We start from the raw sequence: 18,827 nt of genomic DNA on the forward strand, positions 1-18,827 counted from the left end.
TTAACCGCAGCCTAGCCAAAGTTAAAATCAACATTTTGTGATTTGATGTATCCAATGCCTCCAATATGGCTGACTTCCAGTTTGATGACGACATGTGAAAATACTCTATTTTTGAGTGATTCAAGCAACTCAAGATACATTTTATAGTTGATTAAAGTAAAGTTACTTTCAAAATGAAGCACAGTTAGATTAATTGTGGTGTAAGTGGTTAGGACAGTTGCCTCATAGCAAGAAGGTTCTGGGTTTGCGGCTGGTGGGGCCCTTCTGTGTGGATTTTGCATGTTCTGTATGGGTTCTCAGGGTGCTCTGGCTTCCCCCACAGTTCAAAGACATGCACTTAGATTAATATGGGATGGCCGTGGGCTGAGGTGCCCTTGAGCAAGGCACCTAACTCCCAACTGCTCCCTGGGTGCTGTTAGCATGGCTGCCCACTGCTCTGTGTGTGCGCTCATTGCTCAGGTTTGTGTTCACTGCTTCGGATGGGTTAACTGCAGAGAGGAATTTCACAAGCATGTGATGAATAAAGTTGTTCTTCTTAATTCAAAGAAGAGCACTGATTTTTAAGAGATTCATAAGTGCTTCTCCTTGAGGCAGTCTCATCTGTGTATTTGAATTTTGTGTCTCCTGTGAGCACTGCAATGTTTCTCTGGCTGTTACCCTAATTGTAGCACATTTAGTGTAGTTTGAATGTAAGTGCTTACAAGTTGTCTTCTAGAAGTTCAGCACTTCTTGTACCTGACTTTTGCACTTGTGTAAAATGCCTGCTATGTGATGCAATGTGATCTCAAAAAAAAATCTGCTTGCTGTATATATTTGACAAGGACCAAATGTTGTATCCAACTGCTTGGATGGCAACATGACCTACTCATAGCGGGCTTGCTGAAATAGCTCAGTAGGGAAAGCATTAGACTAAAGGTCCCTGCTTCAATTCTGGGTTTTGGCGTTGAGGAGTGTGGGTTGTGTACGTCTCAGCCTTTGCCCAAGGGCAGGTTTGATTTTTTTTTTTTTTTGCCAGGTCGATGCCAGTAATTTGGTGCTGAAAACAATCTTATATCTATGTCTTGGTTCCATGGTGTAATGGTTAGCAATCTGGCCTTTGACTCCAATGATTTGAATTCAAATCTCAGTGGTATTTCTGAAGTCTTTATTTGTAGCATCTGAGCTAACATGTCCAGGTTGTCTCAACTGCATGCTCATCAGATTCACATAGAAGGATTTGAGCGATGTCTGGTATGCAGAGCAGTTCCTAAATGAAATTATCATATTAAAAGAACGAAAAACACTGGTCAGCTTTTTTTGGTTGGAGTTCTCATCACCTGAAAACCACTGGCTGCTGCTGAGGATGGCCCCACATGAAGAGCCTAAAGGTCAGTGAAGTCACTCATGGTGCTTATAACCATGTTTCTTGAGGGCTTGGCCTGTCCAGTGTTTTTGTTAGCTTAGATGAGAAAGTAGCCAGAATGTACAGCCCACAGCCCACTCTATGATTGACACACCACATTATTTAAAATGTGTGTCCATTTTTTGCGAGGCAAATAGTAAACAAGCTAACTGCAGCTAGGAACTAAAGTTGTGAGTGGTGTTACAGCAGTTTCTGTGGGCTGTTTTGAGGATTGACACAGGGGCTTCAAGGTTCTGCTGTGGCCCCAATCTTCAGCTGCTGTGAAAGTCAGGGCTCCATAGCTCAGTGGTAAGAGCGCTGGGCTTGTAAACCAGAGGTTGTGAGTTCAATCCTCATTGGGGCCTGTAAGGGACACTTTGACTGGAGAAAGGTGATCTAGACAAAAGAGGGGATATTGAGGACCCTGACACCAGAAGGTGAGCAAGTGCTACTCATGATTTCTCATCACCTGAAGACCACTTTCTGCTGGTGAGAAAGGCCACATTTGGACAGTTTGAAGATTACTGAGGACCTGAAGGTGTCTTTGGTGTGCAATTTCCACAAAACACTTTGCATTCAAGTCTCTATCAATGCACAGTTGACAAAATCAATAAAAAATGACTTCAAGGGGGACCATATGATGATGGCTGGTGAGAAGATGTATTTGGACAGCATGCAGTCATCTTATCAGAGAAGTCTGCTTTTTATCCAGTTGTCTTTATGTTTAAACTTTTTTTTATTTTTTATTTTTTTAGTTCTAAAAAAAAATTACTGAGGTCCGAGCTCAGTGACCTTATAGCTGGCGACAGACATGATTTTAATACAGCCTAATTCCCAATAAAGCTATTCTCATTTACATTTTTTTTCTGTTTCTGTTATCAGACAATGGAACGAGTATGAAACAGTGACTAAAACGTGGCCCATTAAAACAACATGTTCACCAGCAGTCACATCCAAGCCATTTTCGCGCTGCTGCTCTGCACTGAGAAAATTCCTATTTTATAACCTCAGTGTCATCTGACAAAATCTGCATGCACATAATTTTAAAGAAAACAACTGTGCAGTGATAGTTACTATATTTCCATATAAAATGATTACTCAGAGAGAAAGTTTGAAGAGACAAGGTGTTTTTATTATTCTTTCTCTCCCACAGTGCACAGCCTCTGTCTGCCTGGGAAACCAACCACAAGAAGGATGTTTCGTTTTCAGTCAGGGATGATTCGGCCTTATCTGCCCTGTAGTGAATAAACCTTTTAATCCTCTGGAGACAAAGATATCGTCTATCGAAAGTAGCAAAGATTTGTCCAAAAACTCACAAGATTTGTCGCTAGTATTTTTTTTTTTAAAAGTCACTAAGTTGGCAATAATGCTTCGAGAACTGACTGTTCACTTGTTGCCTAATATTTCCCACTTCTTGACAGGTGCCACTGTAACGAGATAATCAATGTAGTTCACTTCACCTGCCAGTGGTGTTAATGTTATGGCTGATCGGTGAATATAAATGTACTATGTATGTATGACTGAAGAACAGATCGAGCCTGTGTAATTGTGAAAATTATTATTTATATAATGATAGAAGTCTATATCTCTGGGGGGGGTGCAGGATCCTAGTACTTGGCCCACAGTAAGATAACGGACTATGCCATTTTGTGTAGAAAGGAGAAAGACTTTCACACACTGAAGTTATTATCTACAGTATCTATCTATCTATTTTCTTTCACTCATCCCTACCACTTTGCCCCATTTTGCACAGATAAAAATGGATGCTGGGAAGAAGAATGACAATAAAATACAATTAAATTAAATTTTACCTGTAAAATGCTTTTAACAGTGGACATAATCACAAAGCAGCTTTACAGAAATATATAAATTCCAGATATAAATTTTACATACAGTATATAGAATTTATCCTGAAGGATCGAGCCAGAAGGCGATGGTGGCAAGACGGGGTCACTGGTATCTCAGGAGTCGCATGTGTAGCGAGAGAGGGAGAGGGTTGAGCAGATAGAAAGAGAAACCCTCCTCTAAATACACACAATTTCAAACTGAAAGTCTGCAGTGTAATCTCACAGTCAATTCAAAATACGGTATTTTTGGTTGTTTATTTTATAACAGACATTTTCTGGAGTATTTCATTAAAGTGAGAGAAAAAACAGCTGCTGGTCTTGGTAATACTAATATCTAGATTGAGGCACTGCCTAAAAGCAGAGCTCCCAGCTGTTTCTGGGTTGTAGAATTTTCTTATGTCATAGCCAGCCTCTTTTGTTTTATATCGAGAATTATTTTAAAAAATTAAAAATAAAAATTCAGGTATGACATGCGCACATCGTGCATGGAGATTTTCCCGCCATCATTGGGTTGCCTGTGATGGCAGGTACGCGAGTACACGACACACAGTGACGTCGGGCGACAACAGCGACAAGTTACTCACTACTATACTGTCCCGACTACTACTCTACTTCACACTTCACTACTCATGCCACTAGTTGTTGGGTTTCCTGTGGTGGCAGGCACACACAGGACCGAAACCATCAGAAAACAACTCAATGGGTTTCTTTATGTATCCACACTCTATGTCTATGGGGCTCCCCTCATGCGGGCCAGAGCTCCGCTAACACATAGTCTGGTGGTTATTTCTCAATAGGGCACTCCATAACACTTTCATGCACATCTAGGGGTAAAAGCTGCCAACCGTTTTTTTTTTTAGTCAGAAGGGGTCCTAACAAGTAGAAATAGGGTGGTTGGCATCTTTGAAAATACCTATGACCCTGCTTTGGCAGCCATTTTGGAAACTGACATAGATATTTAATAAAATAGGATCTTGGGAGCAATGAAGAACAATTAATATGCTGCAAAGCACAATACTTCTTGTACAGAGAACAAAATTGTACAGTTTTTACATTTTCATGAAATGTCAGCCATGTTAGTATTCCAATATGGCTGCTGAAGAACGATACTGTATCTCATCTCATTATCTCTAGCCGCTTTATCCTTCTACAGGGTCGCAGGCAAGCTGGAGCCTATCCCAGCTGACCACGGGCGAAAGGCGGGGTACACCCTGGACAAGTTGCCAGGTCATCACAGGGCTGACACATAGACACAGACAACCATTCACACCTATGGTCAATTTAGAGTCACCAGTTAACCTAACCTGCATGTCTTTGGACTGTGGGGGAAACCGGAGCACCCGGAGGAAACCCATGCGGACACGGGGAGAACATGCAAACTCCACACAGAAAGGCCCTCGCCAGCCACGGGGCTCAAACCCGGACCTTCTTGCTGTGAGGCGACAGCGCTAACCACTACACCACCGTGCCGCCCAAGAACGATATTATGAAATTAATTTTTTAAAGAGATAAAGAATTTTGTTGTTTAAACACATTTCAACAGCTAATAAATTTACTTGTGACATTAACAGTATTGACACCAATTAAGAATTAAGGAACATACAAGAACATTTATTTCTGCAAAGTATGAAATGTTTATTGTGAACATCATAGCAATGTCTTCAATATTAACAGGGCTGAAGATTAATAACACTAATATATGCTTTTAAACAGCTTCAGTAATGTACATTTTATACAGCTAACACTTAATTATCACTGACCCAAGAGCATGTTCTTAGCTAGATACTCTACTCATCCTCAGGGTCACAATTGTTTATGCAGTTGGTGGACCATTCACATTCACCATGGGTTTTGACCTTGTTGCTTCAAACCGCTTTTTCAATCTTGTTATTTCTGTTGCATTTATGAATTGAGAATAACATGTTTTATGCCACTTGATGCTATTGGGGTCCAGATTCATGTGCTTTTGTAAATATTCAAAAAACTCAAAATATTCCTCATCTTTATATCTTATGTGTTCTTCAGCTTTGGTCTTTAAAGTCATCATTCCTGATTCACTTGCTTGATGTAAAGTTTTGTCATTCTTGTTCCTTCCACAGTCTTGTTGACATATGAAGCACTTCTGGAAGTCAATATCCCTTCCTCTTTTTCTCTTCTTGGAGCTGAATAAGGGTTCCATGACTGACTAAAAAACAAGGGATCCACAATACAAATAGTAGTGTCTCAGTGTACAGTTTTTAAAAATGTGAGACTTAGAAAAGAGTGCAAAAACTCATACTTAATGTAGCTTTGGATCCGTTAGCCCCATTCCTATAGAGACCTACTACTTTATATAAAATATATGTCTACACCAAATTCACGTGTTCTTGTCTTTGTTCCAGCTCCAAGGTGTCTTCATCCAGGCTGTGTTAAAAACTGGCAAGCAGGCAATCTGTCTAGTTTACAATGTCTTGTAAGGCTGTCTTGTACTGTCTTGTACAATATCACATCTGTACCTTGTCTCCCATTTTATAAATAATATGCATCATGTTACAAAACACATCAATGTTTAATTGGCGGAGGAAAACTACTTTCATGTTGAATAAACCCACTGATTTTCTCTGTTTTCAGGTACACTGCCACACCTTCTAGGATCTTCTAGATTGCTGCCTCTGGAACAAGTGACCTTATTGGCTGCTTTTTCCAGTTCTTCCAAGAAAAATCAAACCAAAATGTTTGAAGTATCATATTTTTAAGTGAATTAAAGGAGGTCTCTGATTGGACAACATAACATATGTTGCACACTCATAAAAAACAATATCTATTGCAGGTAATGGAGTGAAATTTATTTGATACCCATAATGCTTCGATGGTCAACCTACCATATGAACTATGGCTTACACTTGTTATTTTGGTTATTTAAAGTTGTTAAATTATTATATTTTTCTGCTTTTCCATGACTTTTGAAATATTTTAAAACATTCTATTTGTAGTTTTTTGTTTTTTATTTCAGTATGCTTGAAGTGAATGGTGGACCAGATCTGATATATATATTTTTTTAATTTGGAATTTAGCATTATTTTATATTGGAAATTCTTCATTAATGATAAGTGTGGATGTTATTTAATATAACCACATTATTTCTAACCATCAAAGACATATAATTTTTGACACTAAGATCATGTTTGTATCTTCCTGGAAGGTAAAATTACATGTTTTTATTACATTTCTGGCAGCCATATTGAATTCCAAGAGGGCCACCAGATAAAATCCTTGTTGGTAGATACCAGAACATCTATTGAACAAAAAACTTAGGTTTAACCACAACTTTTATGGTGTAGATTGCTCCAGGAGTCCATTAGGTATTCAAGATTGTCCAATAGTCAGTTTCAAAATGGCTGCCAAGGGATAGTCACAGGCATTTCCAAAGATGCCAACCACCATATTTCTGTCTCTTTGGAACCATTTTAACTAAAAAAACATGGTTGGCAGCTTTTACCCCTAGATGTGCAGGGAGTTATAATACCATTTTTATCCTCCAGACTAACAGGCCACTAGGCGGTGTGTATGACTGGCAATTGCTATTATAACACTGGCCACTAGGCAGTGTATATGTCTGGTAATTACTTACACTGACCACTAGGCAGTGTGTATGACTGGTAATTACTATTGAGGTATTTCACCCACGTGACCAAGTCACGTGACGCAGCCATTTTGGACAGCACGCTTAAGTCCTTCAGTGCAAGGCGGTATGAGATGGTGATCTTTGCACATTTTAACAAGAAAGTAAGCTGTGATTCGTGTTAAATTGGATCTGTCTTTTATCACAAACACTGTACCCAGCCTTGGTATGGAGCTCTGTTTATTTATTTCTGTGTCCCTTTTCTTTCTAGCCTGTTATTGCGTTTTATGTCTGATGTCTGCTACATGCAACCCTAGACAAATTAACACTGCCTTGTTTCACTGCTCAGGTGGGTTAACAAACACTGACCCATTTACTTTTTGCTATATATTTTATCAAAATTGCGTTAACTGATAAACTAACCTGAAATGAAATGATCACTGCAAAGTCTGGAGTACTCTGTTGGCTCCCAATCCTGTCTCTTCACAGCTGCAATCCATTTGGCCCTCTTGTCTGGGTCAGTAGGAAACCGGTAGTGATGTGTCGGTCGCGAACGATCCGGTTCAAAGAGCCGGCTCTTTGAAGTGAACGACGGGAGCCGGCTCTTTGGTGGGAGCCGAAATAGTTTTTTGTCCTTAGGTGCCTCAGAGAGAGAGAGACTTTCACAAAAAAAGTTGCTGTCCGATTGCGTCTTTGTGTTGTCTATTACCATTCAAAGAAAAAAAAGTAGCATGGTGTACGCCTACTTTTTTTGGTTGGGGGGCTTGATGTCATTCACAGCTGCGAAAATACGAAAATTGGTGTAATGCTTAAAGCTGTGGAGCGCAGGGGAGAGGAGTCTGTGAGGCACCTGAGGAGGGGAAAATCAGCTGTGTATTTTATATTGTAATATAACACAGTTTTGCATTATGTTTGTGAGAAAATAATTTATTAATTGGTAAGTAAGTTTTATTTCTATAGCTAGAACATTGTTACACTGCTATACTTTACAAAGCTTTACAATGGCTACAAAAACTAAAAAATAAAATGGAAAACATCCTATTGATAAAATATAAATAATAATGTAATTAATTAACTAGTTAATTGCAGAAATTAAATCAAAAATAAAATCTCAGGAGCCGTTTGGGAGCCGAAAGAGCCGGCTCCTTATAGTAAGAAGAGCCAAAAGAGCCGGCTCCCGAAAAAGAGCCGAAATTCCCATCACTAGAAACCGGTAAAAGGAGCGTCCTGCACGCTGTCCCTGTCTGTTGTGGCAGCCCACAGCACAACAAGCAAACACCATGGTTATTTATAGAGTGCTTACTGACAAATTAATCTATTCTAGGTGTCTGTAACATGTTTTTTTTCAAGCTGGTTCTCCCTCTCTGTCTGCAGCGTTAGTATGTAGCTTGACGTTCAAAATGGCGGACACTGGGGCATCACGTGACCCTGTGACGTCAGGTGAAATACCTCAATAACACTGGTATGGTGGCAAGCATGCACGGGACTGAAACCATCAGAATACAACTTGATGAGTTTCTTTATGCATCCACTCTCTATGTCTATGGGGCTCCACTCATGCGGATCAAGAATGCACACCAATGCAAATAATACTATAGAGTCTGTGTAGACACAAAAGAAGGCATTGGTGCAAATGACATCACCTGTGCAGCACTGCTGACCTGTAAATCAAAATCCTTCCCATACCATGCGGCGCAAAGGGCAGCACCGATCTCCAGAGCCCTCGGCCTCTCGCCTATTACATAACTCAGGTTACAGTGGGGGGCTAGTCCTCTGAGAACTGCAAAAGTTTGTCTCCCCACTCGCATCTGTATTGCAACGTGCCTTGCCAGACAGCAGTAGGTATCATTTTTATGATGGTCTTTGGTATGACCCAATCATGAGTAGAACTCGTGATCGACCAAAGGGAGCATGCAGTTGAAACAATCTGGGCATGTTAGCTCAGATGCTGCAAACAAAGGCTTCAGAAGTTCCACTGAGAGTTGAACTCACATTACTGGAGTCAAAGTTCAGAGTGCTAACCATTACACCATGGAACCAAAACATAGCTGTAGAATTGTTTTCAGCACCAAATTACCAGCATATACTGACATTGCCCAGGCAAAAATAAACAAACACAGCCTTGCGACGTGGCTTTGTGAAAGTAAGTGCTGCAAATGTTTTTTTTTGTCTCACATGACTCGTGGCCCCTCTGTTAGTCATGGCCGAGTGGTGAAGGCGATGGATTTGAAGTCCATTGGGGCTTCCTTGCACAAGGTTCAAATCTTGCTGGCTATGTGCGGTGTGACGTTTGAGGCCCGTTGAGTGCTACCCGTATTGGTCTGGCTGGTGGTGGATTGGTTTCGCCTGGGCCCCTGTGCTCTTGGTGTGAAGCAGGGCAGTGGTCTTCTTTTGATCATTGCACATAGGTATTTGAGCAGTGACCCAAGTACATTGCCAACTCACGTGGTCAGCACAAGACCTGCGTGCGGTCAACGACGCATCTCGCTTTGGTGTCTAGCCAAGCGGACTACGGAGCAGTGTTTGGCTAGTGGTATCCAGTGGAGAAGCATTCTTCTATCTTGATCCTGAGGTCTGTTAAGTCCTGCTTACTGATGTTCGGGATGGTGTACTGATACCACGCCAAAATGCAGTTTTGCATCTTAAGGTACTGAAACAGATGCCTTGATGATTCCCTACGCAATTCAGCATGCTTACGAGTAAGTTTGAGATTCTCTTTGCCATACAATGAGTGAAAACTGGTAATTGCAGTCCATTGTAGGGTTTCATTTTACAGCACTGGATTTATTTAGCAGCGCTGCCCTTAGACAGTTGTACATCCAGTGAATCAACTAGGCTAGGTCGTAGACTCATTCACGTCCAACCTGAGGATTTTGCCTCCCTGAAGCGTATGCGTTTTGAAACGAAGTGCAGCGAAGCATCTCCTGACATTGGTCCACGCTGTCACGAGGCCCCGTGTGCAGTCATCGCCACCTGGTTAAAGTGATGTCCTTGATGTCCACTCGACGTCTCCCATGCTGCTTTGAATGTGCTGCCGACTCCATCTGAAATTGGGTTTGCCGATAGGCAGCCGAAGCCTTGGTTTGTGGTGGCTTTTACCCGAGCTTGTCTGGCAAAAGAGGGAGCGGTTCCAAATCCAGGTATCTGTCCTCAACGGAAAGGGCTTCTCTCCCTGACAGGTCGAGTCAAAGCACTGTCGTAAAACGTTTGCAGAAAAGTCCGTCTTTTCTGCAAACTTGTAAAAGCACTGCCCAGAGTATTGCAATAGTTAGCCTAGCGCATGACCCACACGTGAGAGATAACTGCATGCCGTGTCCATTCATTTTATATAGAAATTATGCTTTTAGATGCACGATCACGTCGCACCTGTTTCAGTGGACAAAAAGGCAACGACAAGATTCAGGTCGGCGGTGCTGCATGCGTGACGTCATTTGCGCCAGTGCCTTCTTTTGTTTCCACACGGACTCTACAGTATACTCCTCTCTGTAGTGGCGTGCGTTCTTGATACTGAGTCTTTTGAAAAAAAAAACATGAAAGCTCTAAAAAATTCGTCCTCAATCTTTGGTTAGTTGTCTGAGGATGATTTAGAACCTATAGCCACAGAGAAAGAGGCGGACGAATACACAAGCCAAGTCATTCATGAAAAAGAAGAGCAACAACTGCACCAGCTGTTTTCTGGAACCCTGGAAGTTAATACATGGTACAAATCATAGTTTGCATGGTTTTTATTTTATTTTTTATTATTTTTTAAATACTGATTTGGTGTTCAGCCTTCACAGTTATAAAGCAGTGTCTCTTTGTAATTGTCATCTTTGTAAGCTCACTTGCTCAGCAGAAGGCTCAATAATGGCAGTAAATAGTCACTAAAGGCCAATTTATGCTGACAACCCAGTCCTCGCAGACGGTGTCGCAGACAGTGTCTGCGTAGCCCCCCCACCTTCGCAGACGCTCTGCGCGCACCTCCCAAAAATTGTGACCACCGCAGAAGCCTCGCAGACAGCGCTGCAGACAAGAGGGCTCTGATTGGTCCACTCTACATCCGCTGTACACGCACTTCTGCTTCCCTACTTTCCCGGTTTGTTTTGTTTTCATGACCGGCATTTTTAAAAACACGAGCGAAGATGGAGCAGCATGAAGAGCGGTTGATCGAGGAAGTGAGGAAGTACGTACATCTACACAACTCCAGTTCTAGTCATTATAAAAAAAAAAAGTTCTAGTCATTATAAGTAACCAGAGGATAAACACTCCACTAACCACACCCACCAACTACTCCTAGCGACTTTGCGCCCCCTTGCATTGTGGCGGTGAATAACATCGTGCACGCCTATTCCCCCGCTCAACAATAAATTACAACTGTCTGCGAAAAGCTATCTGCGAAAGCCTTGTCGCAAGAGCATGCAGAGGCCTTTACTCTCACTTTACAGTGCTGGAGCTGCAGGAGCAGGTGGCGTAAAACGTATTGATTGTATTATATCTAGTTTTCAATATGATATTATTTTTCCAATATGTTTTTTTTGTTTTGTTTTGTTTTCTTCTCTCAGCAATGGTGAAATCGAATTTGTAAATAAAATCACTGCCCTGACTCTACTCATCAGGCCACAGCTATTCTCTTTCTGTGTATGTTTTGTACAACATAAGGAAACAGTATAGTAACTATAATGGTAAAGAAATAAAGCAAAAGAGGCTGGCTATGATATAAGAAAATTCTACAACCCAGAAACAGATGGAGCTCTGCTTTTAGGCAGTGCCTCAATCTACAGTGGTGCTTGAAAGTTTGTGAACCCTTTAGAGTTTTCTATATTTCTGCATAAATGTGACCAAAAACATCATCAGATTTTCACACAAGTCCTAAAAGTAGGTAAAGAGAACCCAGTTAAACAAATGAGACAAAGATATTATACTTGGTCATTTATTTATTGAGGAAAATGATCCAATATTACGTATCTGTGGGTGGCAAAAGTATGTGAACCTTTGCTTTCGGTATCTGGTGTGACCCCCTTGTGCAGCAATAACTACAACTAAATGTTTTCCGGTAACTGTTGATCAGTCCTGCACACCATCTTGGAGGAATTTTAGCCCATTCCTCCATACAGAACAGCTTCAACTCTGGGATGTTGGTGGGTTTCCTCACATGAACTGCTCACTTCAGGTCCTTCCACAACATTTTGATTGGATTAAGGTCAGGACTTTGACTTAGCCGTTCCAAAACATTAATTTTATTCTTCTTTAACCATTCTTTGGTATGTGGCAGTAAATAGTCACTAAAGGCCAATTTATGCTGACAACCCAGTCCTCGCAGACGGTGTCGCAGACAGTGTCTGCGTAGCCCCCCCACCTTCGCAGACTTGTGTGCTTAGGGTCGTTGTCTTGCTGCATGACCCACCTTCTCTTGAGATTCAGTTCATGGACAGATGTCCTGACATTTTCCTTTAGAATTCACTGGTATAATTCAGAATTCATTGTTCCATCAATGAAGGCAAGCCATCCTGGCCCAGATGCAGCAAAACAGGCCCAAACCATGATACTACCACCACCATGTTTCACAGATGGGATAGGGTTCTTATGCTGGAATGCAGTGTTTTCCTTTCTCCAAACATAATGCTTCTCATTTAAACCAAAAAGTTCTATTTTGGTCTCATCCATCCACAAAACATTTTTCCAATAGCCTTCTGGCTTGTCCACGTGATCTTTAGCAAACTGCAGACGAGCAGCAATGTTCTTTTTGGAGAGCAGTGGCTTTCTCCTTGCAACCCTGCCATGTACACCATTGTTGTTCAGTGTTCTCCTAATGGTGGACTCATAAACATTAACATTAGCCAATGTGAGAGAGGCCTTCAGTTACTTAGAAGTTACCCTGGGGTCCTTTGTGACCTTGCCGACTATTACACTCCTTGCTCTTGGAGTGATCTTTGTTGGTCGACCACTCCTGGGGAGGGTAACAATGGTCTTGAATTTCCTCCATTTGTACACAATTTGTCTGACTGTGGATTGGTGGAGTCCAAACTCTTTAGAGATGTTTTTTTAACCTTTTCCAGCCTGATGAACATCAACAACGCTTTTTCTGAGGTCCTCAGAAATCTCCTTTGTTTATACCATGATACACTTCCACAAACATGTGTTGTGAAGATCAGACTTTGATAGATCCCTGTTCTTTAAATAAAACAGGGTGCCCACTCACACCTGATTGTCATCCCATTGATTGAAAACACCTGACTCTAATTTCACCTTCAAATTAACTGCTAATCCTAGAGGTTCACATACTTTTGCCACTCACAGATATGTAATATTGGATCATTTTCCTCAATAAATAAATGACCAAGTATAATATTTTTGTCTTATTTGTTTAACTGGGTTCTCTTTATCTACTTTTAGGACTTGTGTGAAAATCTGATGATGTTTTAGGTCATATTTATGCAGAAATATAGAAAATTCTAAAGGGTTCACAAACTTTCAAGCACCACTGTATATATTAAAGATTTCCGGGGAGAGGAATGTTAATGAGTTCAGCTTATTTTTGCAGGCTTTGCTCTGGTAGAGCTGCACATTTTTGGTCGTCAAATGTTAGAAATATCAAGCTTTTTGTATGGAAACCACACACACACACACTCACACACTCCCAAGGCGATATCTCTCTTCAAAAGGATCCAGCTGTTGGGGGCGGAGTCTAGCTGTGTTTACCTTTCTGGATTTTAATATTTGGAAGTGGTATATTTAAAGCCATTGAACATAGGAGGTTCTCAGTCTTTTGGACAAAATCAAGTGTAGTATCTATTTTTTTTTATCTGTTTAATATCTGGTATTTTGTCTGATTCTTATATTAAACAGCTTTTTGGGACAGGGAGTTAGAATAAGGGCTTGCTCTCTGCATCAACCTGGTATTGTAATACCTTCAGGATTTTTTTTTTTTAATAAAAAAATGATGGAAGCTTTTGTTAATATGTGTTAATTGAGTGTTTGGTAGGTGTTCTGAATGATGATGATATATCAAATTGATTTTTTTAGACCAGGTAGTTAAACAGGGGCTTGTTTCTTCTGTTTCATACATCAAAATGGTATTCTAATTAGTTCTAGGAATTATGACCTTGTTAAAAAAAAAAAAGAAAAAAAATTCTGTTTTTCTTTCTTTGCTCAGCTTACCTTTTCCCCATTTCCTGGTTTTCTCTATGTTGGACAGACATTTCTCTGCCTGTGTGCAATGGCTAACAAAGCTATAAAGGTGTAAGAGATTGGCCCAGGCCACCTTACCCTATACCAGCTTTCTGCACCTCCAATACAGTTTCACTAACCTGGGGTGGGTTTCCGCATAACGTTGCTCTTTAGGGCTAAAGAGAGAGTTGAAAGATTCTCTTAAGCAGCAAACGGTGTCTCTATATGTAGCTTTCCTGAATTCACTCGTAAGAAGGGGTCTAAAGAGATGAAGAGCATTTTTACAGCATATTCCTGATATACACTTCCGTTCAAAATAACGTGACCAGACATCCTGGTTTGACCAGGATAGTCCCGATTTTGAGTTGTGTGTCCCCAGTCCCGACAAAGGTCCATCGGGACACTGAAATTTCCCAGTTTACACCAAACACTAACAAACTGTCCCGGTTACAGCGATCATACATAGCCAACGAGATGTCAATAAAGCTTCTAGCAATTCAGCATCAATGTGCGTGTGCGCAGTCAACCTTACAATGTATCTATTTGTACAGTGTTGCAATATAGAGGCCACGTTATAACGTTTTTTTTGTGCTAGCGGCTGTCAACTACTACGCGACAATGCCACACAGATGAGCGCTGGGCAGAGATGTTTGCGCACTTCAAGAGTAGGGAGATTCCTTACAGCAATGTCAGCCAGCTTTGCCAGTTTGCCATGTGCCTACCTGGCACCAATGCTCCAGTTGAGCAAATATTTTCACTCATGAGCAACACCTGGACTGATGAGAGGAATTGCATGATTGTGCCTACTCTCGAAGCCTTGCTCATTACCCGGGCCAATTTCGACGATACTTGCTCGCAGTTTCACAGCAGGCTCTCAGGCAATAAAGCGCTACTGGAGCAAATTCACTCATCATGTAAATATATACAATAAAATGGCATCTTCTTTAGGGTGGGTGGCTGTGTTTCTGAAACATTTTTTTGTTGTCTTTCATCTGTTTCATGTGTCTTTAATCTGTATCACAGATTGTCTTGACTTGTTTGATGCTGTTGTCAATTCAGGGTTCACTTTTTCAAAATCGTTAATAGCCTACACTGGTTAAGATTAAACAGAGACATTTGGGGTAAAGGTTCAGAGGTGACAACGATTAGGCTCATGCACTCCTTGCTGTTACAATGCATAGCCTATTGTTTAAAAAAAAAAGTTAATCACATAAAATGTTGATGTTAATATGCAAGCAATGCATTTTCTTGGCGTTTTCACAAAGGTGAAATAAATCAGTTGAAATTTAAGCTGTTGGCCTATTCCCTATCATCACATCTGTTGTCTGATTTTCTTACTTTAACTGATGAATTGTGATAGAAGTACATATAGATAACAAGAAAATACTTGATTATTCTCTGAAATGTTGATAAAAGTGAGCTTCTACAAAATGATAAAAGCACCTGTCTGAGCCATGGTTTGAGCCGGCACATGTTTACATTAAAACGCGTGTGCGTGCACAAATGTGTCCCGGTTTTAGACTCGGGAAATCTGGTCATCCTAGTTCAAAAGTTTGGGCTCACCCAGACAATTTTGTGTTTTCCATGAAAAGTCACACTTTTATTTCCCACCATAAGTTGTAAAATGAATAGAAAATATAGTCAAGACCTTTTTCTGGCCATTTTGAGCATTTAATCGACCCCACAAATGTGATGCTCCAGAAACTCAAGCTGCTCAAAAGAAGGTCAGTTTTATAGCTTCTCTAAAGAGCTAAACTGTTTTCAGCTGTGCTAACATGATTGTACAAGGGTTTTCTAATCATCCATTAGCCTTCTGAGGCAATTAGCAAACACATTGTACCATTAGAACACTGGAGTGATAGTTGCTGGAAATGGGCCTCTATACACCTATGGAGATATTACACCAAAAACCAGACATTTAGTAGAATTTAGCTAGAATAGTCATTTACCACATTAGCAATGTATAGAGTGGATTTCTGATTAGTTTAAAGTGATCTTCATTGAAAAGAACAGTGCTTTTCTTTCAAAAATAAGGACATTTCAAAGTGACCCCAAACTTTTGAATGGTAGTGTAAACATTAGTAGTTGTTAAATGCAGTCAATAAACTCATATGGTGTTTGTTTTTAACCAAAATCTAATGAGTGTTTAAAATAATATATAGTACCATCAGGAAGCATTTCATATGTAATGTGGTAATGAATTAATGAAGCTATTTTATGTTTTGGGGCATTTCTTTTATTCCAAGTGTGTTTTTTACTTAAATGAACAAATGTTCACACGAAATATTGAGCAAATAATAAGCTAAATAATGAGATAAATGTGTTCTCTGTGCTTGCTCATTTCACTGTTACCCCCCAATCATGCAGTCTTGATTATTTCACTGTTATCCACAGTGTCAAGGAGGTAATGATCTCCCTTATAAGGGAGAGAGAGAGAGGGGTTGATCTGTGTGTAGTGTGGATCTAAGGAGGCTGAATTGACCTCTTATACAAACACAATGTGAGATGTGCAGGAGAGATGGCATGAGGTTGTCGCAGTGCAGGATGAGGAGAAAGCTGTGCACTGGTGTCGGCTCTACTCTCCCGTTTGCTGCCCTGTGTTTGAACAGAAGCTGTTTTTAAGCAGTGGCATTGTGTGAAATGTAGCTCACCTACTGTACCTAATATGAAACAAATTATCCTCGCCCTCATCATGGCCAGAGGATGCATATGTAACATATTTAATCATTAAAATTAATTGTGCATAATAATAAAGTCAACACGATATCAAGATATGCATGAAGGGCTGAGAGAAAAAAAAACAACAACATTAAGTTTAGATGAGAATTCAGTGAGTGCTTGCAGAGAGCTCTTTATTTGCTGTCTGAGCTCAGCATGAGACGGATGAACGAGGCTGGGATGAGAATGGATTGAGTTCATAGAGAGAGCTCTCAGATTTCTCTGCTTGAGATCAACAAGAGGCGCTAAAGTTGAAAAAATCTGAGAATTATTTTAGACCTTAATGAAATTTCCTTTGAAACTTAGAATCTAATTTGAGATTTTGTGCATCTTTTTGCTCTGGAGAAAAAAAAAGATAGAGATGAGAAATAAGCCATAGTCTCATTTTGGTTTCACACAGACCTCATAGTTGTTTTAGAGAAAGAAAAGGAAACATATTTGAGAGCTCTTTTCTAATTTTCTTTTCCTCTGGGCCTTTTCTATTCAATAAGGCCTTGTGTTTATTGAACTTGATTGCTTGTTAGCTGTGAGCTTGTGCTGCCAGTTCTTCTTCTTCAGACCTCTGAGGAACAATCAATAGGAGGAACAGACAGCTGCCTGAGAAAGCTGACTGCTAACATCAGTGTACTGGATCAAGTGCTATTTTATAATCTGTTAAATAATGAGGGTGGAAACCATCGTGTTGAATTATGAATCAGAATCCTAAACTATTTCTTCATATTAAGGTCTCTGAACATTGTGTTACATCATAGGAAGTGTAACATTTTAAAAGTTTGTTTTCCATTGATTGCTCAAAGAAAGCATTACCAAAGATGATGGCTGTAGATATTCAAAGCAAATAAATATCAAACTTTGGGAACAAAGACAGAAAACTGTATTTGAATGAAACAGGTAAACAGCTCTCCCTCCTGAGAGGAAAAAAAAACAAAAAAAAAAACAGTCTGCACTTTTTGTACAGTGTGTTTTTGAGTTTTGTGTCCCTGTGGGCTCCATGGCGCAGTAGTACAGTGCAGAGTCTGATACTGCAGCAGGAAAGATCTCCACATCTACTTTCTTTTCCTTTTTATGAAGTCTGATAGACAGTCTTGGGTCAGGTTGTTGAGCTCTAGTGACAATTTCTGTGGATTCTCTAATCATCAGAAGAAACTCTGGTCTTGATTGAGGCTTTTGTCAATACCACTGGAGATATCTAGCCGAGTCATCATATGTGCAGGTCTGTGGTTTTGCTGCCCTCAGCTGAAGATATAATGGTTTGGTTGGGTGTGATGCTGCTGTCAACAGCACCTGCAATAAAGACATTGCAACAACATCAACATTTCTATTTTCATTATTTAATGATTTTTTTAAGCCAACTACAGTAAATCATCATGTTTTGGTGTCAGTACAAAATCTCCAGGATCCACCTAAAGCTTGTGTATAATATAAATAACTTACCAAAGATTTTAACAACTATGAAAACAAAGAAGAGTAACATGATTGTGATGAGAGTCTCTTTTGCAGTTGATATAAATGGCAGTAACTCTGTGTAACTGTCTAAACTTTATCTCACCACATCTCGCTCCACCTACTTTTACACTCGTATCAATTCTGGCATCAATCTCTCAGTTTATAGTCTTATACATTCTGCCCTCTTTTAATAAGAAATGACAAAGATGGAGTAATAATCTCATATCATCTCTAGCCACTTTATCCTGTTCTACAGGGTTGCAGGCAAGCTGGAGCCTATCCCAGTTGACTACAGGCAAAAGGCAGGGGACACGCTGGACAAGTCACCAGGTCATCACAAGGCTGACACATAGACAGCCATTCACAGTCAATTTAGAGTCACCAGTTAACCTAACCTGCATGTCTTTGGACTGTGAGGGGAAACTGGAGCACCCGGAGGAAACCCAAGCGGACATGGGAAGAACATGCAAACTCCACACAGAAAGGCCCTTGCCAGCCCCGGGGCTCGAACCCAGACCTCCTTGCTGTGAGGCAACAGCACTAACCACTACATCACCGTGCCGCCACCTTATGTAGTTCTTTTGTGATATTAGCAGACAGTGTGATAATTTTTGCTCTGTGGAACATTACAGACTCATTAATGCTCCACACACACTGAAATAATAAGCAGTTAATTAATTTCCATATA

At 40.4% G+C, this 18,827-nt stretch overlaps 1 non-coding gene and 1 pseudogene across 1 annotated transcript; both read left to right on the forward strand.

Moving 5' to 3' along the window:
- The first annotated feature begins 1,673 nt into the window (after positions 1 to 1,673).
- Positions 1,674 to 1,746, forward strand: trnat-ugu (transfer RNA threonine (anticodon UGU)). The gene has a single exon. It is a non-coding gene; the product is annotated as a tRNA-Thr (tRNA).
- An 11,812-nt stretch (positions 1,747 to 13,558) lies between these two features.
- Positions 13,559 to 13,730, forward strand: LOC132866866 (U2 spliceosomal RNA; annotated as a pseudogene).
- The last annotated feature ends 5,097 nt before the right edge of the window (positions 13,731 to 18,827 follow it).

Source organism: Neoarius graeffei, chromosome 18 (genome assembly GCF_027579695.1).
Source record: "Neoarius graeffei isolate fNeoGra1 chromosome 18, fNeoGra1.pri, whole genome shotgun sequence".
Classification (NCBI taxonomy): domain Eukaryota; kingdom Metazoa; phylum Chordata; class Actinopteri; order Siluriformes; family Ariidae; genus Neoarius; species Neoarius graeffei.